This window comes from Triticum aestivum, chromosome 4B, assembly GCF_018294505.1.
Source record: "Triticum aestivum cultivar Chinese Spring chromosome 4B, IWGSC CS RefSeq v2.1, whole genome shotgun sequence".
In the NCBI taxonomy this organism is placed as follows: Eukaryota; Viridiplantae; Streptophyta; class Magnoliopsida; order Poales; family Poaceae; genus Triticum; species Triticum aestivum.
The window spans coordinates 551,876,988-551,901,217 of record NC_057804.1 but is presented as its reverse complement, the minus strand read 5'-3'; the positions used below and the strand labels follow the sequence as shown (position 1 = coordinate 551,901,217).

The window sequence follows — 24,230 nt, the reverse complement described above, 5'->3', positions numbered from 1 at the left end:
TGAACATGCACGCAATCAATCGGATCCTTTTTTCTTGGTATATTCAAAAGAAATTATATTAACAAGGGACGAGGTGATTCGGAGCCCAGGCTCAGATACACGTGAAATACTGGGCGTTGAATTCTGCGTTGGGATGCTAGAAAATGGCCCTGGCCTGTCAGAGCGCTTGCATGGGAAAATGGCATACGAGAGGTATACCTGGGTGAACAGTGCGGTACGGTGAGGCATCACGTGGGTTGTTCCGTCAGTTGCTGGATATGAGCCGTAGCACAGGACGTCTGCATTCAATTGAGCCGTGGCACAGGATGTTGCATCAGGACCTGCGGCGACGTGTAGTTTCTCCGACGACCGCAACTGGAATCGAACGGGTTGGAGTTCTTACTCGATCCGGCAGATAGGTGAGCTAATCCCTCTTGTTCTCGCCTCCAGATTCCACTTTTACGGTAGATTGATTTTGTGTTCCGTCGGTGGTGTTCCCGGCAGGTTTCCTCTGAGATCTAAAGGAGGAGTTCGCCGACAGCTTGAAGCAGCCGAATCCTGTGCCCCTGGCGCTGCTCCCACGGGGTGCAGCCGAATCCTCGGCTGGAGCTGAATATAGTGGCGCCACCGGGTGTGCGCTCAATGCGGGACTTCCGACCAGAAGCGGAGAAGAAGTGCGGCGAAGGAAGAATGCATCGTTGACGCAGTCTGTCCAGTCCACGGGGAAGGTGAAGCCGGAAGCACCGGGCTGGATGAAGAGGTAACATGGTTGCTGCTCTTCTTAGTTGTATCTCTGAACCACCGATTCCGTAGAGTGTGTGCTGGGTAGAATTGCAGACTCTGTAGCAACGTGTTCCAGCAAAGGAGTATATTGTCTTGTTTGGGGTGCAGCAAAATAAATATAGCATATTTCGTGGTTTGCATACTCCTGATTTATGCTTGGCTTGTTAACTGTGGAAATGGTTTTAAGGCTTCGCCTTGGTAGTGCACCTCCAGACAGAATCCTTGAGATTCCCGAATTAGCGCTCATGAGAAATCGATCAGGAAATACGCCGAGGAACCATCAGAGTGCAATTAGGCCGGAACTGGGAATTGTGCGAGCGGAAAACGTCTTACCCTTGACGAGGGGCGACGTGCGTTTATATATTGCGGAGGAGAAGATTACATGCGATCTCAGGAGAGAAGAGATAAGAGAGATAGATCGGTACATCTTGGGAAACAAGAAAGAGAAGATAAAGAGAAGATAGTTACAAGAATATCTCTATGCAAACTACTTCCTAGACTTATCTCCATGATGCACCTAGCCGCACCGACCGAACCATATCTCCTGTACATAATGATGTTTAACACACCCCCTTAATCACAACTTCATGAGGTTGAGATTATGCTTAAATTCTTCAAAGCTTCGCATAGGCAGGGCTTTAGTAAATCCATCTGCAACTTGATCTCTAGAATGAATAAACCGAATATCAAGCTGTTTTTGTGCAACTCTTTCTTTGACAAAGTGAAAATCTATCTCTATATGCTTTGTTCTGGCATGAAAGACTGGATTTGCAGACAAGTAGGTGGCACCAAGATTGTCACACCACAGACATGGAGCTTGAGAACTGCGTATACCAAGTTCCTTTAACATTGACTGAACCCATATAATTTCAGCTGTGGCATTTGCTAAGGCCTTGTATTCTGCCTCTGTGCTAGATCTAGACACTGTAGCCTGTTTTCTTGCACACCACGAAATCAAATTTGGTCCAAAAAATATTGCAAATCCACCAGTAGAGCGTCTGTCATCCAGACAGCCTGCCCAGTCATAATCAGAAAAGGCACTGACAAGAGTTGAAGATGACTTGCTGAAACTAAGACCAATGCTCAAGGTATGTTTCACATATCTGACAATGCGTTTTGCAGCAGTCCAATGCACAGTAGTAGGAGCATGCAAGAACTGACATACCTTGTTAACAGCAAAAGAAATATCAGGCCTTGTTAAAGTCAAGTACTGAAGTGCACCTACTAAGCTCCGGTACTTTGTACTGTCCTCTTGATTCAAGAGTTGCCCTTCTGTAAGAGATAATTTTTCTGTGCTGGATAATGGAGTGAATGATGGTTTACAACCTTGCAGACCTGCCTTTCTTACCACATCAGTTGCATATTTCTCTTGAGAGAGATGAAGTCCATCTTTGTGTTTCTTCACTTCAATCCCAAGGAAAAAATGCAAATCTCCAAGATCCTTGAGAGCAAATTCCGCACTTAGATCCTTCAACAATGATGCAATGGCCTCACTAGATGAGCTTGTAACAATAATATCATCAACATAGATGAGAAAAAATATGCATGTACTGAGCTTATTGTAAATAAACAGTGAGGTGTCTGACTTGGAAGGAACAAAACCAAGTGATTGCATCTTGTGACTGAGACGTGAGTACCACGCTCTTGGTGCTTGCTTCAAGCCATAGAGTGCTTTATCAAGTTTGCACACAAATGATGGATTAGACTTACTCTCAAACCCAGGAGGCTGTTTCATGTAGACCTCTTCTTCCAGAACACCATGAAGGAACGCATTCTGTACATCTAGCTGTCTGAGACTCCATCCCCTAGAGACAGCAATAGACAGAACAAGACGAATGGTAGCAGCTTTCACAACTAGACTGAATGTATCCTCATAATCAATCCCATATCTCTATTTAAAAACTTTGGCAACAAGCCATGCCTTGTATCTGTCAACAGTTCCATCAGATTTTCTCTTAACTCTGAACACCCACTTGCAGTCTATGAGATTTTTACCTTGCCGTGGGGGAACTAGGTGCCATGTTTTATTCTTTTTTCAGTGCCATAAATTCTTCCATCATTGCTTTTCTCCACTTTTCATCTCCAAAGGCCTCGTCCAAAGTTCTGGGTTCAACTTGTGCATCTGTACCGGAACAGACGAGACCATATTTGCTCATATGTTTATAATTGAGCGGTTTAGTTACACCTTTTTGCAGCCGGGTGAACCGCCGAGATTGTGCTGCAGAGTCAACTGGCGCAAAGGATCCATAATCGCACACAGGAGTTCCTGCCATGGGCGATCCCGAGACAGATTCGCCCGCCAGCTGCACGGGATCTTCTGTGGCTTCAGTAGTTGATGGAGACGTCGCAGCAGCCGTAGAATATCCCGGCGCACCGGTCGGCTCATCACGAGCCCATGATTGCGCGGGGCCCCGTAGATCTGCACCAGATCCCGCGTCCTCCTGGACAGGCGAATCAGCACGAGATTCCACGCCTGTCGGCCGCACCTGGACGCTGGGTTCCGCGCCGGTCAGCTCCGCCTGGGCCCGCCTCGTGTAGCACCGCGGTTGGTCACCAAACCGCGCCCCGCCTGGGCCATCAGGGTGCTGCCACATGGCATCTGGCGATTGGCGCGGAGACGAGGCGGGGCTTCCGCCAGCCGCAAACTGGCGCGTGGCAGGCGCGGAGCCATGGGAGCCCGCACGCGCAGCAGATTCTGCTGCGGTCGGGGCTGACGCGTCTACGGGCGCTGATCCCGGTGCGGATCGCCTGGGCGCCTGATCTGGCGCTGATCCCGAAGGGGATTTGCTCCCTGATCCGTGACACAGCAAATATGGCGCCTGGAAACCGAGTTCTGCGCTGTTTTCGTCGCTGATTTTTCCTGCAACATCACCAGAAGACTCGTCTGTGCCATTAGGAGGGTTAGTCAGCATTGAATCATCACAAGTATTTCCCCCATGATCAAGGCCAGTGAGATGAGATGGCAAGAGAAGAATTTCTTTTCGAAGCAGGGCACCTACGTTGGGATGAAGGGCAGCAAACGGGAATTTTGTTTCGTCAAAAACAACATCACGGGAAATATATACTCGTCCCGTAGACACATCAAGGCATTTTACACCTTTGTGTTGAACACTGTATCCAAGAAACACACATTGTTTTGAGCGAAACATGAGTTTGCGTTGATTATATGGACGAAGATTGGGCCAACATGCACACCCAAAGACACGAAGAGATGTGTAATCAGGTTTGGTGTGAAGGAGTCGTTCTACTGGAGTTTCATTATTAATGACACAACTGGGAAGCATGTTAATGATATGAATGGCAGTGAGAAAAGCTTCATCCCAGAATTTAAGAGGCATGGAGGCGCCAGCTAAGAGAGCTAAGTCAACCTCAACGATGTGCCTGTGCTTGCGTTCAGCTGAGCCGTTTTGTTGGTGAGCGTGAGGGCATGACACAAGATGGGAGATGCCAACAGTTTGAAAGAAAGAGTTTAATTTCTCATACTCCTCCCCCCCCAGTCCGATTGGACAGCAAGTATCTTGCTGTCAAACTTGCGTTCAATGAGGGCTTGGAAATTTTTAAAGACTTGAAAGACAACGGATCTTTTCTTAAGTAGATAAATCCAAGAAATTTTACTGTAGTCATCAATAAAGCTCACATAATACGTATGTCTACCAACTGAGTTGGGGGCAAGACCCCAAACATCGAAAAAATTAATTGCAGTGGTTTGGTAGACACACTAGTTGATATAGGATAGGGTAGCTTATGACTCTTAGCACGTTGACAGGAATCACAAATAGTTTCAATATTGCGCTCACCAACAAACGGGAGCTTATTCTTTCTAAGTAATTTTTCAACTAAGGAAAAAGAAGCATGTCCTAAACGATCATGCCATCGTGTGGATGAGAGCTTGATAGCACCACAAGCTTATTTATTTAGTCTCCTAAGCTCCGGAATCAACGGGTAGAGCCCACGAACGCATCTACCTCGATAGAGAATTTTCTACGTCGCCTGATCCTTGATCAAAAAGAAAAAGGGGTGAAATTCAAGGAAGACATGATTGTCAAGAGCAATTTTGTGGACAGAAAGAAGACTTTTGTCGGCTCTAGGAACATGCAAAATTTTCCTAAGATGAATTCTACGAGAAAGGGTACTAAAACTTGAATGACCAATGTGACGGATCTCCATACCTTCACCACTAGCTGTGTGGATTTGGTCTTTGCCATGGTACTTCTCCTTCATGGTCACCTTCTCGAGCTCGTTGGTGATGTGGTTGGTGGCGCCACTGTTGACATACCAGTTTGTGTCTACTCCGTAGGAGCCATCCGCGGCTGCCACCACCTTGTCATCATCTTGAGAGGAGTCCTCATCCTCTTCATAGCGGTACCAGCAATCTTTTGCTGTGTGCCCCACCTTGCCATATATCTGGCACCGCGGAGCGTCGGGACGTGCACGAGGGTTGCCACCGCCGCGGCGATTTTTGTTGGAGTTGCGCCCGCCGTTGCGGGTGTTGGAGACGCCGCCGTTGCCGCTGCCAAACCTTCCCCTGCCACGGCCGCCACCGCCGCGGCGAGAGAAGCCACCATGACCACGAGACGCCGAGTTCGCGGAGGACTTGAAGCTGCCGCCGCCGTTGCCATGGAAGTGTGCCATCCGCTGGTCAAAGTTTGACAGCATGGCGAAGAGCTCATCGATGGTGACGGGCGTGACGCGGGCATCTAGGGCAGAGACCAGCGGCTGGTAGTCGGCGTCGAGCCCGTGGATGATGTAGGAGATGAGCTCGTTGTCGAGGATGGCCTTGCCCGCCGCAGCCAGCTCATCGACGTAGCCGCGCATGGTGGCGAAGTAGGTGGCGACGGAGAGGTGGCCCTTCTGCGCATTGATGAGAGAGGTACGGATGTTGTTGATTCGACTCACCGATTGCGACGAGTACATGCCCGCGAGCGTCGTCCAGAGCGCGCCCGCGCTGGTGACCGTGGTCACCGTGAGGAGCACCTCCTTGGTGAGGTTGCTCAGCAGGTAGCCGAGGACCTGTTGGTCCTCTCGGACCCAGATCGGGTGGAGAGGGTTGGGCGTTGATGTCTCCTTGCCTTCCTTGGTGGTGACGAGGAGGCGCGCCGGCTCCGGATGGGTGCCGTCGACGTAGCCGAAGACCCCGGCGCCACGCAGCTGCGGTATGATCTGCGTGCGCCATAGCACGTAGTTCATGCGGGATAGCTTCTCGATGACCTGGCCATTGAGGCTAGGATGGAAGGAAGCGCCGGAGGAGAAAGACATGGTGAGGCTTCGACACAGGTGGTTCTGGTAGCTAGATGAGATGAAGAAGAGGGGCTCTGATTACCATGTGCGAGCGGAAAACGTTTTACCCTTGACGAGGGGCAACGTGCGTTTATATATTGCGGAGGAGAAGATTACATGCGATCTCAGGAGAGAAGAGATAAGAGAGATAGATCGGTACATCTTGGGAAACAAGAAAGAGAAGATAAAGAGAAGATAGCTACAAGAATATCTCTATACAAACTACTTCCTAGACTTATCTCCATGCTGCACCGAGCCGCACCAACCGAACCATATCTCCTGTACATAATGATGTTTAACAGGAATTACTCCCTCCGTCCCATAATGTAAGATGTTTTTTGACCCTAGTGTAATGTCAAAAAACGTCTTAAATTATGGGACGGAGGGAGTAGTTCCAACTCGCGGTGTCAGAGATATGACTTCTTCAACATGTATTCTTGGGAGATAGGGTTTGATATACGTTATGGGAGGAGCAGACTAAACCCAGAGATGACTAAATCCATGCAGGAGATTGTTTGCGGGTGTTCAGTGAGTCTTGCGTACTTTGTTGCTAAATTATGTCACCATTTGTAAGTGCATCCTAGAGTATGGACCTAATGGTGTTCCAATTTGTTATGCAAGGGAAGCTAGAGGCACAGAACAGGCTGTCTTGCAGATCAGACTGTTCCTCTTTTGTTCCAATTTGTTCGGTGAGTCTTGCGTACTTTGTTGCTGAATACTGGACCAATCTGTAGGACATGCCCTCCGACCTTTTTGTAGGAGCGAGCAATCATTTTCAGAGCATTATGTTGGCTGAATTTTTTATGAGGGATGAGCAAGTCGAGAGTCTTGAGTGGGTATTTTCTGAGTTCCTAAATACGATGGGCAGGTTGGTGCTGAAGTCCATCTTCACAGGTATGCAAATTCAGATAATTAGTATGTCTCAAGGTTGTTATGGTTCGTGTCTCAAGGATTTTTAATGTACACTCCACAGATCACAATAGAGCCATGGAGGTAGCTATCAGGAAAGTATATCCAGGGAAATGAACAATTGTAGCTCACCTTGCTGGTGGGTCTGCTCTTAATGTTTATTATTTCATTGCTCGCAGTTCTTTCGTTAGATCTGTTGTGTGATGATACAATGCGTATGTGTATTTGAGGAAAATGACAATTGACTGCAAGTGAACTCCTTGGTATGTTTAGCTGAAATTTGCTGAACTGAGCACTGGTGTGTAGTAACATCGAAACCATCATGTATTGGCCGAAGAGTTCAGTCCTTTAGATTGTTTCTGAAATAGTTATAACTAAAAGATTGCCTTCATTTAATATTGATTTCGAGAGTACTGTTGTTTTGAACAATACTAGTTTAGCAGCATGTTATGTTGACATGCACTTCTTGAAAACAGTCCCTGCCTAGGAACACTAGAAGCTGGAGAGAACGGAGAAGCCCAGTTTTTAGAATTAAAAGAGAAACTAAAAGTTGTGGACTTGATCGGTCGCTCTATTGCGTTGTAGGCAACCGAGGGACAGATGAGGCCCAGGCATTGCAGCAGCCGTAGTCGCCAGAAGTGAGGGTGTTGGGAAAGAACTACAAGAAGCTCTGCACCTGCAATAGTGTCGCCATTTGGGAATCGAGCCAAATTCTCCACGATGGATTTTCACCCGCAATATGTTATACACACAAGTAAATGTAGAAACAAGCAACCAGTTACTGAACATTTGGGATAAGCGTGAATACATTTGATGAATAAAGCTTGTTTCGATGGAGCTTGCCAATGGTTTTCTTCAGTAAGTGCTACTCCTGTGCTGCTGCACGCAGCTGATTCTTCAACCTTGCTTACGAAGGGGCCAGGGCACAACTGTTTGCTCCCAGCCTCAGAACCCCCTGTTCCATGCGACGACGCCACCGTGGTGGCGTGCTCCTCGCTTGGGGGCTGCTCGAGCGGTGGTGGTGTTGGCGGCGGTTCGTGGGCGGCGTGTGGTGGCCAGGTTTCATCGTCGGCAGCTAGTTTGTGCTGCCATTCTCGGCCTTCTCCGTGGTTCGGCACCTTCGTTCAACATCTCTCGTCCGGCGTTCTGTCTCGCCACTGCCGTCGACGGTGCTTGGGTGGTACGGTCTTCGTTGCGTGTGGGTCTGCCCCTGATGTCACCCCTTGGGCAGCTTGGGCGCCTTGATTTGGGTTCTTGGGGAACCACTCTGCTGGTCGCCGGTGCGGCACCCATCGAGCCTGGGTGAAAGGGTAGTGGCCCTTTGCGACCGCAGAGACAAATCTGATGGCATTCTGCGATCACAATACTCGCACGGTGGTGCCCTCCACCCGTGGCCTTAGTTGGTTGTTGGTGTAGGTGTAGCGACGGGTGTTGGCAACGGCGTGTTGTTTGTTGCCTTAGAGTTGTTCTACTTTGCACCTTGTATCCCTTGTTTTCGCTTTTTTTCTTTATGTTTGTTGTTCCCTGTAATCCTGGCCGGTTGACGGCTTTGTTAATTTAAAGCCGGGTTAGGTTCGAGCTCCCCTGGGGCTCGGCGGACGCCTTTTCTCTAAAAAAAGTGGCAGCCATGAGAGAACCAGGGGACTCCGGACTATGTGAACGCCATCGCTCCATGGCAGAGCTCTCCATACTTTGGTCTCTTCTGAGCGACCTTGGTTTTCATGTTGATCTTGTAGGCAAGTTTCTGGTTTCCGCTGCTGAAGTGCAGGGTGCTTGGCTCGACGATGACCGTGCCTTTGAACTGTGTGACCTTGACATGGTAAGCCGAGGACAGACGACCGACATTTATCACGGTGCGGCGCACCAGCAGGTTTGATGGCTGGTCGGCGAAGACGGCCAAGATGGCCGGGTAGTTGAGGTCGCTGTGCAAACTAAATATGTGCTTGCCTTTTTTTTTTTTTTGAACAACTGAAAGGCGCATAGCACGCCAAATCATTCATTATAACAACAGCTTACATGATTAATGGCATAACCCTTTTGTGATACATCTTGGATAACCTGCTTCAGGGAATGATGCCAGCGTTGATGTTCAGCAATAGTACAAGTAGTTACACAGTGTTGATTTGGATTAAATTCCTGCGAATAAGCTAGCTTTGCTGCATCATGAGCTACCGAGTTTTGGTTCCTTCTTACATGGAATACCTGGACATGGCTTGAGCTTGTGAGGGCACAGAAATCTGCTAATATACCTCTAATCATCCAGTGTCCAGGCTGCCTGGTTGGTTCCCTTGCCGCTGCTGCTTTTGCTAAAGTTAAATTATCCGTTAGAATGGCAGCCTCATGTATTCCTGCCATGTTTATGATGATGGCTGCTAACTTGATCGCCAAGGCTTCGGCATGTATCGCTGATTGAGCTTGCATTGCTGTTGCGGAAATCTTGATCTGCCATTTTGTTCGTCTTTCTTGTCCTTCTATGGATATCCCTATACCTGTTTTCCCTGTTCCGTTCACACTTGATTGTTCCTGTTTATTCCAAGCTGCATCCGTGAATATTTTCGTTGAGGTTGAAATTTCAGTCAGATTAACTGTATTCCCTTGAACATATTTGTCTTCCTTATGCTTGCAATCCTTTCCTGTTTCAGAAGTAGCTGTTTCCTGCATATTTATATTTTGTTCCAAAGACAAACTGTTTATGATTGCTTGAGCCGCATGGAAGACCTGTATTGGAGATGCATCTTTTCTTTGAAAAACTTTGTCATTCCTGAACTTCCAAAGGCACCACAAAAAGTGAAAATATTACTTAAGGTTGCATTTGGATGATTTGAATTAGCTAAGTTTAAGATGGTAGTAACTAAAGAATCTAAATTCTGACACAACAAATCAGTTCTAATGTACCAGGGGTTTGCAAACCATGCAGCTCTAGCATAAACACAGTTGAAAAATATGTGCATCTCATCCTCTTCTAAGCCACATCTTGAGCAGAACTTACTAATGTGCTTAGAATACTTACCTGCTCTCTTCCCTGTAGGTAAAGCTTTTCTTACCAGTCTCCATGCAAATGTTTGGATTCTAGGAGCCATATTTCTGTCCTTCCATACCTGCTTTAAGAGTTCTTTTAAATTATTGTTTAGAGTTCTAGGTTGTGGCTCTCCTTCCTCTTGCAAGACCTGGAAACAAGTTTTATATGCACTTTTTGTAGTGAATTTCCCTGTTGGTGTGTGTTTCCAACATAAAATATCTTCACCTTCTTCCTGTATGATTGGCACCTGCTTGATGGAATTAGCTGTATCAGAATCAAATAAAAGATCTATGAGATTAGCATTCCATTTTTTCTGCCCTGGAATCCAAAGATCTCTAATAAGAGCCGGATAGATAAAATCATTATCTTGAATTATGAGATGATCATAAATACTTTCCCAAGTGTTAAACCACGGAGAGCTCCAAAGAGAGATATTGCCAGCCCTGATTTGGAAAAAAGAATTTCTAATAAGAATTGGCCTAACTTTAAGAATGGAGGCCCAAAAGGCAGATTTGGGAACATTATAATTGGCTCTCCAAAGAGAGGAGTCAGGAAAGTATTTAGATTTGAAGATTTTTGATAGATGGCTGTCAGGCTTTTCAACAATTCTCCAAGCAGCTGCAAGAATGAGACACCTGTTGGTAGCTTGAATATTCTTGATTCCTAGCCCCCCTTCATTTTTTGGAGCACAAATGTCCTACCAAGCTCTAAGACAAAGAGATTTGGCATTAGCTTCTTCCCTAACTCCTGTCCACCAGAAGTTCCTAATGATAGCAGTAAGTTTAGCCAAGAATTTTTTGGGGAAGAGAATATTTGACATATAATAAATGGGAATAGAAGCAAAAACTGAATTAATAAGAGTGAGTCTACCAGCATGTGAAAGCTTTGAGCTGGACTTCCTGGTGAAGGCTTTGAGCTGCTTCGGCGTCAGGTTCTTCGTGTGCATGAACTCCAATAGCCTGTAGAATGGCGTGGACGCCTCGCCAGTCGCCGCGTCCTTCAGCACACGGTAGGAGTTGTCGTAGACGTACGCGGTGGTCATCAGCGCCGGGCTCTGGTCGGGATGGAGCAGCGCGGCCACGCCGGCCGCGTTTGGGCTCCCGTCACAGACCAGCGGCTCAGGCTAGCTCACGAAATGCTCCCGAATGTGATCCAAACTTCCGGTCCGGCTGCACCGTCAGGTCACCTACCCTTCATAATGACTGGGTTGTATTCTTTATTTCCCAACCATACGGTGTGGATACGACTCATAATACATGTAAAGCCTTGAATCCCAATGTGTATGAGCGGCTGTAATATAGGGAGCATCTGAGCCCGAGCTCAGAAACTAATGTTCGTATTAACAAGGCACTCCCTACTCTTTAGAAAAGAATTATTTATACGCGAGCACCCATCATATATAAGTGCTTCTATATGCATCTTTTCTCCGGTGTTCATGTCTCATAACAAGATTTTTTTCCCTTATGTATAAGTATATCAGGCATGCACGTGGGATAAATCATAATGCAAGATAATAGTCAATTATGCAATTTGATAGAGCTTTCCAAGAAGATTTCCTATGAAAAAATTGTCCCGGGTTTAGAAAATATAACTATTTGTTTTTCCGGTTTTTGATTTTTGATTAATGAACCAGGGAGAACAGTTAACCTATCACAATATGACAGGCCCTTCTATTTCTCACGCTACACATGTCTAGCATTAACCATGGATAATTAGTACACCACTGTCAGTGGATAGCACATGAAATAGTGGAGGTCAAACTAAAATAGAAAAGTTGCAAACAAAACAATCCATACATCCCATAGCAGTTTGCCAAAAATGATTTCGTTGAAAGCTTAATTCTTTTCCATGTAAGGAAAAATTGATACTTATTCGGGTAGGGGAGTGCAACATTTTTTTCTCCCAGTTGCAACGCACGGGCATATGTGCTAGTCTCTACCTAATAATAAAACAAATTGGGTTTCTGCTCGTCCGTCATGTCATTTTGCAAAAAAGTCCCTGCAATTTATTGAAATCAACCCGCAGTCATATGTTAAGTGGAATCGTTTTCTGGATTTTACACAAAACCCCCTACACTTTCAGGTAATCAACCTGCAGTTCACTTTTTTGCGCTTTTACAGAAAACATCATGTCATTTATACTAATTAACCCACAGTCTACGTACAATAAATATTTTTATTTTGAAATATCCATATCTTTTAAACCATAATTTCAAATTTAACATGTTATATATGAAATTTGATTAGAAAAATGTGTAGAATCCGAATATAATGTTATCTTTTACCACTTAATCATTTTTATAATGCTATTTACAGTGAAACCAGTCTACGTACAATAAATATTTTTATTTTGAAATATTCATATCTTTTAAACCATAACTTCAAATTTAACATGTTATATATGAAATTTGATTAGAAAAATGTGTAGAATCCGAATATGATATTATTTTTTACCACTTAAACATTTTGAAAATACTATTTACAGTGAAATCTTAATAAATAGCGCATAAATAAATTGAAGACGAAATAAATATAGCAAGAAAAAAAATCTCATCTTATGTCACAAGAGAGACGGCTTACAATTGACCACATTAAAGCATGTTGTGGTTCTGTAAGCACTATGATCATCATATGCGAGAATGCGATGACGGACAAATGACAACAAGATGGGATGTCATGTTGAAATAAAAAACATGGACCTATTGGTTTCTTGACTCATGTTTTTTGGTTACGGATACGTGATATCTTTTTCTCCCGTTGCAACGCACGGGCTCTTTTGCTAGTCTTTATCTTTACCTCTTTACGTACTAATAAACCAGCTATTGCTTATGGTCGTACGTCATTGCAATTTTTACAGAAAAGTCCCTCCGTTTCTGAGAAATTAACCCGCGGTCCTCATCATAAGTCACCCCGAACCGGTATACGGGCGAGAAAAAAAAAAGAAAACAGCCCAGCCAGCCGCACGACCCTGCCTCACGCCCACACCTCCTGCCCGACCCGCCTCACCGCGCGCCGCGCCGCCGCCGGCCACCCCCCGCCGTTGAGCACCGCCACCGGCTACCCTCCTCCCGTCGGGATCCCCGAGCACCTGACCCGGCCTTCGTTCGTCGTCAGCACCTGCGGATACGGCCGCCCCTCGCCTTCCCTGTCGGTTGCACCTCCGAGCGCTGTCGCCCCTGCCAAGCTCCGCCGCCTGGATCCACATCCCCACGGCCGGAACGGGTCCCCCTCGAGGAGCCGCGCATCCTCTACCTGCTCCAACTGCACACGCGTCCTCCGCTAGGTTGACTCCCGCCGCCTACGACGATCGATGCCGTCAGATCTGCTCTGCTCCAATTTGAGCGCCCCCCCCCCCCCAAATTTTATGTTCCCCGATCCAGTGGGATTTCCATGAGTGTCATGCAACAAATCGGGAAGTAGCAGGGCCCGTCTAGCTGGTGCTCCAGTGATGAATTTTGTTGAACTAGGTAAAGCTTTAGATGTCAGACATGCTGTGAACTTTACTGCACAAGCATTCGACAGCATGGTTCTATTAGTGACCGAGGGATTTGGAGGTACAAGTACTGAAGGGTAATGGATTTGAAGGTTGCTATATCTTGAATTGTCCCATTTTGTCTTACTAAATTCAGGATTCAACTTAGGAGAGTGTACATAATATGCAGGTTTGTATTGCTTCCGATGAATGTTGGTCATGCATCGGATGTCACTCAGTTTCTAGGAAATTCAAGATGTCATGTAAGCTTCTCTATTTGATGTATTTTTACTTTCTCAAAATCTCTTTATTAATGCCAATGGTGATTTTATTTCTGCCTGATGACATGGTGTCATATTGTTTAGCAAAGAAACAGACAAACAAGGAGACAAAACTTAAACAAGAGAGATGTATGAGGATGTCAGTGTCTCATCAAACACGTATTGTGTGAGGACACCCTTCGTCCGACCTAATCTTGACGATCATCCGTAGGTACACACATACATGTTCTTCCCTGCCGCCTCTTGGTTTAGTTCACATGTCTTGAATTACTTTGATCCTTTTGGTAACATCAAACTGGGTTGCATAGAAGTAACTGCTAACTGGGTTTGACCTTTGTGAGGAATCTACAACAGCACTTCAAAACTCCCAGGCTGTTTTCATCAGCAAGCTTACAGCTGACCACATGATGGAACTCGATAATACAACACTGTACGATGTACTTGAGATCCAATGAATACCTGTTGAAGCGATGTGGTCATCAGCATGTATGCTCTCAATCTCCTGGTAGGGTATTTTCTCTTAAACGATGCTACTGTCACATGATGCATATCATGGTTTTATTGCGTGGTAATTTGACCAGCACAACACTTGTTGCTATTATCCTTTCGAGGATGCAGAATGACTCTTCAATTTGGGGTGCCAACTATGCTAGCTTTATATTGCTGAATGTAGGAGCTTATTTATTTTTCTTGTTAGTTATTCAATGATATTGAGCAGGGCATCTCAATGAACTATTCTTTCTGATTCCTGGAGTTACATGTGTGATTGCTTAGACTCTTCTAATAGTGTCATAGTCTGGTTGGTTGCTTGGCTGAAATAGTTTCTTACTGGTCTCGTTCTGGACCTGTTCCCGCGTATATAGAATATATTTTCTACTGGTTTCATCAAACAAAGAAGTCATAAACATTAAATATTTAAAGTTTTGTCTCGTTCATACTTTCTAGAATCTGAAACTATATTGAAATCATCATCGAAATTCCGCAAGAATATTAAAGACACCCGTGTCATTCATCCCTACTAGATGATGAATGCTATTGCTAATTTTTTTTCTCAAAGATGCCTCATTTTCATGAAGAAGAAAGCTCAATAGACCAAAATTCCATATCATTTCTTCTTTCTTAAGGAAAACTGACTGCAGGCAGCAATCACAGATGTGCAGCCTATTTTCAGTTGACAATATACTGAATAATTTGGCAGTGAACAAGTACAGAAAACGCTGTTAAGAGGCGATAGTTTTGAACCTGAGTTTATAAAAGAAAATGTACCAACTCGTGTTGAAAATATCTTAGGTATCAAGTTCACCAGGTTTGAGATGTTCACAGAAACATGTTAGTTTCAGGCAGCTACAATTCAGAATTGTTTGCCACACTGTAACGTTTCAGGAAATCAGAAACATTTCCCATGATGTTAATATGTTGACTAGGGGCCGTTTGTAGCTACTTTAATGAAAATTGTAGTACCAAAGTGTCCTGCTGCATATATTAAATTGCAAAGGGAAAGTAAAAAAACTTAGGACTTGATTGTCTATCTGATCCATCAGTAAGCAAGCAAGGGCCATGTTGTCAAGGAACAGAGTTCAAAAACCATCAATCTCAGGAACACTCTGACCATGCATTTGATTCTGTTAAAGACCCAATATATGATAAGATGCTATTTTCATTTGCTAGGCAACCATGAGAACGTTTCTGTCCAATTCATAATTTAAATTAGTCCTGTGTGTTCTTTTATCCAGTTATTACAAATTTACTCCTGTGTCTTCTTTTATTTAGTTCTGTGAGGAAGAAGGGATTACATTGATGTGTAATATGTTTTTTGTTCTACAACCATACCTACATGGGATTATAGTTCAGTTAGAAATCTGAGATTATTTTCCTCTAGAAATGAGCATTAGCCCTCAGAACAGAAACGAACTGCACAACTATGCTCCTACTTAATTATGTATTAATCAATATGTTCATTATTACAGTAAGTTTAGAAACTGCATTTGTGTATTTGTACCAAGCTTCCTTGCTCATCTCATTATGTGCCTACCATGTTGTATGTCGGAAAGCAGTGGTTTTGATATAGAGCTATAGTTCTTCTATATGTTTCTGCTGCTTATATATTATTGATGTGTTTCCCTCACCTGCTATTTGAATGACATAATCCTTCAGATCTTTCCCAATTTTTGTGTTAAAGCTAACAAGACCCCCCCTTCCTGTAAATACAACTTTGAACGAAGGGAAGCAATATAGGGCCGCCTTTATATCTTGGGTCACTCCATAGCAGGGAGCAAGAGTGGGCACATCCGAGTTTAGATATTCAGTCACTGTTTTCCAATCCATCTGAAGCTCCACGGGTCCTCTGAAAACTTTTGTCAGAGCATGCAGCCAAACCAGGGCTATCCAGGCTTCAGCTTCCTCCACACTATCATAAACTGGTAACTCACAGTATGTCGACAGATACACTTAGCCTCTAATGACTATTCCGAAGGGACGCTGCATGTTCCTAGATGCATAGATTTTCATATATAGATTTCATTACACTGAGATTTTTTTTAGGGATAACAATGGGATTTAAGACATATTTTTTTCTGTAGAATTCTCAAATTGAAATCTGAATAAACCATACCTTCAAAGGCCAACATAGTGGCACTTAAAATAAATGCTAATCTGCACTCGCGCTGCTATCTGGTGCCCATTCTTCTGGTGATTTGGTCAAAGCTACAACCAAGCAAAGAAATTTTACATGCTATAAGAACTAAGTTATGGATTTTGTGTTCCCAGGTCTATATTATGCATGCTTTGCCGGTTCCCTGCAAGCGCTTTCGGCCATGACATCAAGTTCAGCAGCTAGGCCGTGAATGTTTTGATCCTTCTCACTGTCCACCGATGATGGCCCGACAGAAATCAGGGAAGGAGAAAAGGATGTTGTTGTCATGGTCGTCGGAATGACTTGCCGTGGACGCAGTCACGCACTGGATGACATCGACGGCTAGCCATGGATGAGCACCTTGCCGCGTCCGCAAAATGTGGATGCACGGGATTCTGCTACTAACATTTCAGTGTGTTCTGTTGCGGTGCTGTGACATATACACCTTCAGTGTGTGTATAATGTTGTCAGATACTACTTTAGATAAATAACCACTCTATTCTATTGTATGTGTAATTGAAATGTTCATATGTGTTTAACCATCTGGCAAAGAGGCTCACTGGATGTTTCTTATAATATTCTATCTGTAATAGACATGTACGCATGTATTTAACCATCTGGCAAAGAGGCTCATTGGATGTTTCAAAATTTACCTTTCTGGAACACCATTTCTTTTCTTCTGAACCAAGAGGTTCCAAGCCAATATGTTGCCAAACCATTCACTATGTGGGCAAACTTTTACTCCCTCTGTTCGGAATTACTTGTCGGAGAAATGAATGTATCTAGACGTATTTTAGTTCTAGATATATCCATTTTTATTCATTTTTGCGACAAGTAATTCCAAACAGAGGGAGTACTTTCGAATGAGGCTCTGACTATTGCCACTCCTACCCATCACTTGCAATCAATTCTTGAAGGGAACCATGCAGCCTAGCTGTGCCATCCGTGTGTGTTAAATTAGTTAATTTCTCCCCTGGCTGGATCGTGCCGAACTCCGCATGTAAAACATTTCCCGTCTAATATATTTTGCACAGAGCTCACATACACAGTTCTAAGAAACATGATCTTGATGTATCTGAAGTTGTACAAATTTGTGCAGGAGAACAATATGTGCTTTCTGAATGTTTGCCTGCACACAACCAAGTTCTCTAGATGAGTGTGTACGAAACTCTACAATCTGAAGAATTAGCTCCTGCAAAATAGGTCATCCACGTGGTTGTTGTGAATGTTTGTGGCACAATCCAAAATTCATAATGCACCAAAGTTATTGTGGTGATGATCTGATCTAAAGCTTTTAAATAATGGATTGTACAAATCAGCATTCGAATTTGTACTCAAGGTCGTGAGTCATCCCGAGGGATGCACCGTGTATACTTGCACAATATTGTCTTTCATTTCACTTTTCTGAGTATTGCACAAGCCTAAGATTGATGGATGGGATTGACAGCTGAGATTTTTGTGTTATATAGTAGGATCTTTTAACTATCCGTCCGTCACAGCCCTCGCCTTGCGTGTGCATGGTTTCCGACGTCTCACCTAAGACCCCGCATGGAAAAACAGTAGAAATGAAAATCGGGAAAACCGACCCACGCACGCAAACGAGCTAATGAAAAAGTCCTGACAACCAACAAAAGATTCCCGAGCCCACGTGCCCACACAATAGTAGAAAAGGAAAAACATGTCACCCCAATCCGATCGTTCCATGGCCATTGCGTCCATGGCGCTCCAAGCGTTTCAGGCCGAGCCTGCCATTGCTCCTCTGTTCCTGCCTCGGGCGGATCTCTGTTTATGGTGCCCTCAAGCGTGCCAAGGCCGGGAGGAGCACCCGCAAAAGAGGATCATGCACGTGGCCGAGACTACAGTGGGAATCTTGGATAACAATTTTTGTTTTCAAAGATCTGATTCATGGGAAAATTACATGCTAAAGACTTCTCTTATGTCCATAAGCCAAAACATGGAATAAACTTTGTTCTCTCTTGTTGTAACGCACTGGCATATTTGTTATCTATTTCTATATTTATATCTATACCTACTAATAAACTATCGATTGCTTCTAACCATTCATTGTCAGCATTTTTACAAAAAAGACAATGCAGTTCTGGGTAATTACCCCGCAATACTGTTTTAAGTTAAAATCCTTTCGTCTTGCATGCTGGTTCATTTTTCTTTCTTCTCTCCCGACTTTTTAACACGAGCTATGTGGTGCTAGGCACGAGACGAGCGGCTGACGGCGGCTGCGGGGCGTGCAGGCGAGGTGTGGGAACACATGGACAGATTGGGCCTGGCGCGAAGCCTGGCGGCAGAGCACGTGCCGTGGAGAGGTTGCGCAGAGGCAGGTGACGTTGAGCTCGTCGGGAGAGAGCCTTGGGGCAGGAACAACCAGCATGCTGGAGGCGGTTGAGGCATGCGTGGCTGGGGCGGCATCGGATGCGCGCTCGCATAGGAGCATGGAGGTAAGAGGGGCGACTTGAAGGTGGTCGTCGGTGTGCGAAGACGCTTTGCCATGGCGAAGCAGAGGTTGTCGAGACGTCCGCAACGGCGGGAGTGCCTGCTCGCTTTAGGGACCCCGACGGTAGGGAGGCAGAGCCGCGGGAGCCAGTGAGGTCAACGGAAAGGATGAGGAAGAAATGAAAAGAGGTGGGGAAGGGAACTAGCAGAGGCGCCGGAGCTGGGCAAGTAGGCCCGGGGGCCGCGCTAGGTTGGGATCGATGGGAAGACTGCGTGTGGTTGTGAGCATGTCCATCACAGCGAAAATGTTTGCAAATAGTTTAAAATGTTAATGAGTTAAAAAAATGTTCTTGATTTTAGAAAATGTTCAAAAATTTGTAAAAGTGTTTATGAATTTAAAAAATGTTCGCGAGTTTAAAATAATGTTCATAATTTCACGAAGTTGAGAGCTACATTGTATCTCGGTGATGCAGCATAATGTGATCATGTCTTAAAGTTATGATTTTTTTTCTCCCGTTGCAACGCACGGGCCCTTTTGCTAGTAATAATAAAGCATGGATTGACTTCGTCGGGTTCACCGTCGTAATACGCTTTCTTCTCATGTCATAGTACGCTTCTTCCTATCCATTTATTCTTAATTTTGATATTTTTCTTAATATCCGAGGTGGTACTATCTATTTCTTCAACAGTGCGTTTGATTTTCATGTACATTGCTCCATTGGGCCTCCGCATGGCTGCTTTCTTCACTTAGTTGCGCCTCTGGCTGGGCTGCATCGATGCCTCCGTCACATATATCGTAGGCTGCTGGTAATTGAGCTATAGAAATTATCAATACACCGGTCACGGTATACAGAATAGCCCCCCACCTTGCTCCATTGAACCGACTCAAACCAATTATATACGTTGCAGTTTATCTGTAGTATCAACCAACCTAAGAACTGAGGAGAGACCATGAACAAGCACGGGCAGAGTCTTGGTTGGCCGGCTGGTTGGCTCGGGGCCAGAGGAGGAAGGCGCGGGAGAGGGGACAAGTCAATAGATGACTACGGCATCGACGGATGTTGTTGAATGCGGCGGCGCGAAGATGAGCTTCCGAGGTCGACGAAGCTCGTCAGAAGATGACGAAGGCAGCGATGGAGGGGACAATTCAGAAGGCACGGGATTCGGCAGTGGTCAAACGCGACGACACGAAGCTGGCGGCGGCGCGAGACGCGGAGCAAGATCCTCATGGAGGCCGGCAAAGTGGCGGCGGTTGGGACGGGCCGCGCGAGGCTGAGGAGGCGCAAGGCACTCGGTCGCTCCTGCGCTGCTCTCCTGGATGCCTGGCGATGCGTGAGGGAAGAGACTAGAGGGAGGTGAGGGGTGAGGAAGATAAGTGGGGATCGGGCTAGGTTTCTAGAGGGGGGCTAGCTGGGCCGCTGGTGGGCCGGTTCGGAGGCTAGGGAGAGAGAGAAAATGCTTGGTGTCAGCCGGCCCACCATTTAAAGAATAGAAAATGCAAAAAGTTCAAAGGGAGGGGTTTAGAGATGGAATTTATTCATGAGACTCCAAGATTTATCCCATAAAATTGGTTCCACAAATGTTTGGAAGGTTTGAGATAGAAATATCCAAAATTGTGAAAGTGGACCTTCGTTATATGGCAAAAAATAATTACGGGCAAAGTTATATGATTTGTAAAAAGCTATGCGGCTTTGTGAAAATGGACAAGAATAGAAATTGATGTGAAAGAAATAATTGGAAACATGAAAGTAATTCAAAAACCAACTCACACAATCATCCATAACTTTATTAAAATTACAAATAGATCCTTTGTGGCAAGTAATAGGTTTGTGTTGTTACAACATCGAAGGGGAGCAAGTCACGGGGCGACATCGACATCGGTTGTGATATGTTTTCTTCTCCCGGCACGGGCATTTTTGCTAGTACTTACTATATCTATATCTATACTTAATAACAAAAAGGCTATCGTTTCTTATCACCGTAATTCCGTCCGTTTTTGGTCCTTCCATCTTGCTCTCATATCTATACCTACTAATAAAAGAAATAGGTATACTTAGTCCGTTTTACTATTTTATAAAAAAAACCTAATGTTTTTTGACATTAAACCCGTGGTACACATTAATTGGTTTTTTAAAATAATCATATCTTCTAAACCGTAACTTCAAATTTAACATGTTATATTAACATGTTATATAGAAAATTTGATTAGAAAAATATATGTGAGGTTATATAGAATCTGAATATGATGTTATTTTAGTAGGTATAACATGTTAAATTTTCTATATAACATGTTAAATTTGAATCTGAATATGAGAGCAAGATGGGATGTCCGCTATGAAAGAAATAAAAGAGAAAATGCAGTGGAGATCAGATAAAGATGAAATATTGCGCTATTCTCTTATATATAAGAAGAAAAAAGACAGGATGTGCATGAAAAAAAGTAAAAAGAAGGCATGCATGACAAAAAATAAAATAAAAGACAAGTTTGATAAGATATAAATAGTGATGAAACGGGGACCAATACCTATGACATGTATGGCAGGAAATAGTGATGAAATAGGGGTGCAAGTACATGCGTCCACAGGAGACCATACAAAAATGTTCTTTTTCAGACAAAACGAATCTCTTTTTATGATTAAAAAATCATGTATCTTTTTAACAACCTCTTTAACAACTCTTCATGTATTTAAGAAATATGCATGTGACAAAATTTTCAAGAGTTACCCTAAGTTGGTGATTCTTAAACTGTAAAGTGCCATTGATGTACACATGTTAATGTGCCATCGTTTGTTTTTGTCGTTTTTTCTTTACTCACCGGTAACAACACCCCATTCCGAACATGACATGAATAAACGCATGATCGCTTGCATGTTTCTTTGTACAAATTATATTTACATGCAAGCCGTGTTGAAATAAGACACCTGTAGAATCTTAAACCGCGCTTTTATAAGTTAAGACCATCTTTATTTGGATCGTAGCTACAAATTCTCAGATTATAGACCATTTTTTGTAAATTAAGAGCGTGTGATACTTTTTTCCTTCCGTTGCAATGCACGGGCCCTTTTGCTAGTTATAGTTTAAGAATCTATAAGGTGGTACTGAAATTTCTGCCTGTCCAAGATTTTCCCTACACCACTCTCAGCGTCGTTTTCAGCCCAACGAAGCACGGTCCAGTGCAGTCCGGTTTCGTTTTCCTACACCACATCTACCTGCATCGTTGTCAGCCCATCTTCTGCAACCCAACAAAGGATGGCCCAGTGCAGTCCGGGGGAGGCAAAAAAAATAGTGGCTAGTTTGGTGATTTGAAATCGTGACCTGATAGCAAACAACTACTGTCACAACCAGCTATGCTACCTCGCACTATGTGTTGTAAGAAAAGCTTGATTCATATATTAGTCCCACCTTTTTCCCTTGCACGCAATCCTCTCAACTTAATTTTTTTTGGGTATCAACGAGCCTTCTCAGGAACCAATAAGGAAGGAAATAATTTGTCATGTTCAGATAAATAAGGAAGGAAAGGAGAATAAGCCGCTGGTCCGTTCCTCTACATGATTGGAAAGAGAATAAGGAAGGAAATAAGTTGTCTGGGCGAAAAGAGAGAAAATAAGGATGGACCCTGCTCCTGAAATTAAGGAAGGAAGCAAAATTGAATCCTACTCTCAAATTAAGGAAGGAAACGGAGGATTTCATCTCGAAAATCAGTAAGTGAAGGGTAAAAATTGACTTCTGGCTCTTTGGAGAGGATTTCAACCGACCATGTTGTGACGCCCCCGATTCAATTGTACACTAATCATGCACGCAAATGTATACGATCAAGATCAGGGACTCACGGGAAAATATCACAACACAACTCTAAAACATAAATAAGTCATACAAGCATCATAATACAAGCCAGGGGCCTCGAGGGCTCGAATACAAGTGCTCGATCATAGACGAGTCAGCGGAAGCAACAATATCTGAGTACAGACATAAGTTAAACAAGTTTGCCTTAAGAAGGCTAGCACAAACTGGGATACAGATCGAAAGAGGCGCAGGCCTCCTGCCTAGGATCCTCCTAACTACTCCTGGTCGTCGTCAGCGGGCTGCACGTAGTAGTAGGCACCTTCGGTGTAGTAGGGGTCGTCGTCGACGGTGGCGCCTGGCTCCTGGACTCCAGCATCTGGTTGCGACAACCAGAAAGAAAGGAAAGGGGGAAAAAGGGGGGAGAAAGCAACCGTGAGTACTCATCCAAAGTACTCGCAAGCAAGGAACTACACTACATATGCATGGGTATATGTGTAAGGAGGCCATATCAGTGGACTGAACTGCAGAATGCCAGAATAAGAGGGGGATAGCTAGTCCTATCGAAGACTACGCTTCTGGCAGCCTCCGTCTTGCAGCATGTAGAAAAGAGTAGATTAAAGTCGTCCAAGTAGCATCTCCAAGTAGCATCTCCAGTAGCATCGCATAGCATAATCCTACCCGGCGATCCTCCCCTCGTCGCCCTGTGGAAAAGCGATGACCGGGTTGTCCGTGGAACTTGGAAGGGTGTGTTTTATTAAGTATCCGGTTCTAGTTGTCATAAGGTCAAGGTACAACTCCAAGTCGTCCTGTTTCCGAAGATCACGGCTATTCGAATAGATTAACTTCCCTGCAGGGGTGCACCACATAACCCAACACGCTCGATCCCATTTGGCCGGACACACTTTCTTGGGTCATGCCCGGCCTCGGAAGATCAACACGTCGCAGCCCCACCTAGGCACAACAGAGAGGTCAGCACGCCGGTCTAAACCTAAGCGCACAAGGGTCTGGGCCCATCGCCCTGAGCACACCTGCACGTTGCGTGGGCGGCCAGAAGCAGACCTAGCCTAGTGGCGTTCCAGTCCAATCTGGCGCGCGCCGCTCAGTCGCTGACATCACGAAGTGCTTCGGTTGATACCATGACGCCGGGATACCCATAACTACTCCTGCGTAGATGGTTAGTGCGTATAGACCAAATGGCCAGACTCAGATCAAATACCAAGATCTCGTTAAGCGTGTTAAGTATCCGCGAACGCCGACCAGGGCCAGACCCACCTCTCTCCTAGGCGGTCTCAACCTGCCTGTCGCTCCGCCACAAAGTAACAGTCGGGGGCCGCCGGGAACCCAGGCCCACCTCTACCGGGATGGAGCCACCTGTCCTTTCAGCCCCCTCATCAGAATCACTTGCGGGCATTCATCGAGCTGACCCGACTTTAGTCTCCATCTGTATAGTATGTATGTATATATAGTATATACCCGTGATCACCTCCCGAGTGATCACGGCCCAATAGTATAGCAAGGCAGACTGACAAGAATGTAGGGCCAATGATGGTAAACTAGCATCCTATACTAAGTATTTAGGATTGCAGGTAAGGTATCAACAGATGTAGCAACAATGTCAGGCTATGCAACCGAATAGGAGTAACCGAAC

General features: G+C 44.8%; 2 long non-coding RNA genes across 6 annotated transcripts; both read left to right on the top strand.

Moving 5' to 3' along the window:
- The first annotated feature begins 256 nt into the window (after positions 1-256).
- On the top strand, positions 257-7,879 carry LOC123093213 (uncharacterized). 2 transcript variants are annotated; one of them, XR_006445168.1, is made up of 4 exons: positions 257-398; positions 484-739; positions 6,666-6,933; positions 7,013-7,516. It is a non-coding gene; the product is annotated as an uncharacterized lncRNA (long non-coding RNA). The 2 variants fall into 2 exon arrangements; XR_006445169.1 differs by lacking the exons at positions 6,666-6,933; positions 7,013-7,516 and adding an exon at positions 7,534-7,879.
- A 5,034-nt stretch (positions 7,880-12,913) lies between these two features.
- On the top strand, positions 12,914-16,999 carry LOC123093212 (uncharacterized). Of its 4 annotated transcripts, none has more exons than XR_006445167.1 (4): positions 12,914-13,536; positions 13,629-13,701; positions 13,804-13,930; positions 14,074-16,999. It is a non-coding gene; the product is annotated as an uncharacterized lncRNA (long non-coding RNA). The 4 variants fall into 4 exon arrangements; XR_006445166.1 differs by having other exon boundaries at positions 13,804-16,139; positions 16,486-16,999; XR_006445165.1 differs by having other exon boundaries at positions 13,804-16,149; positions 16,486-16,999.
- The last annotated feature ends 7,231 nt before the right edge of the window (positions 17,000-24,230 follow it).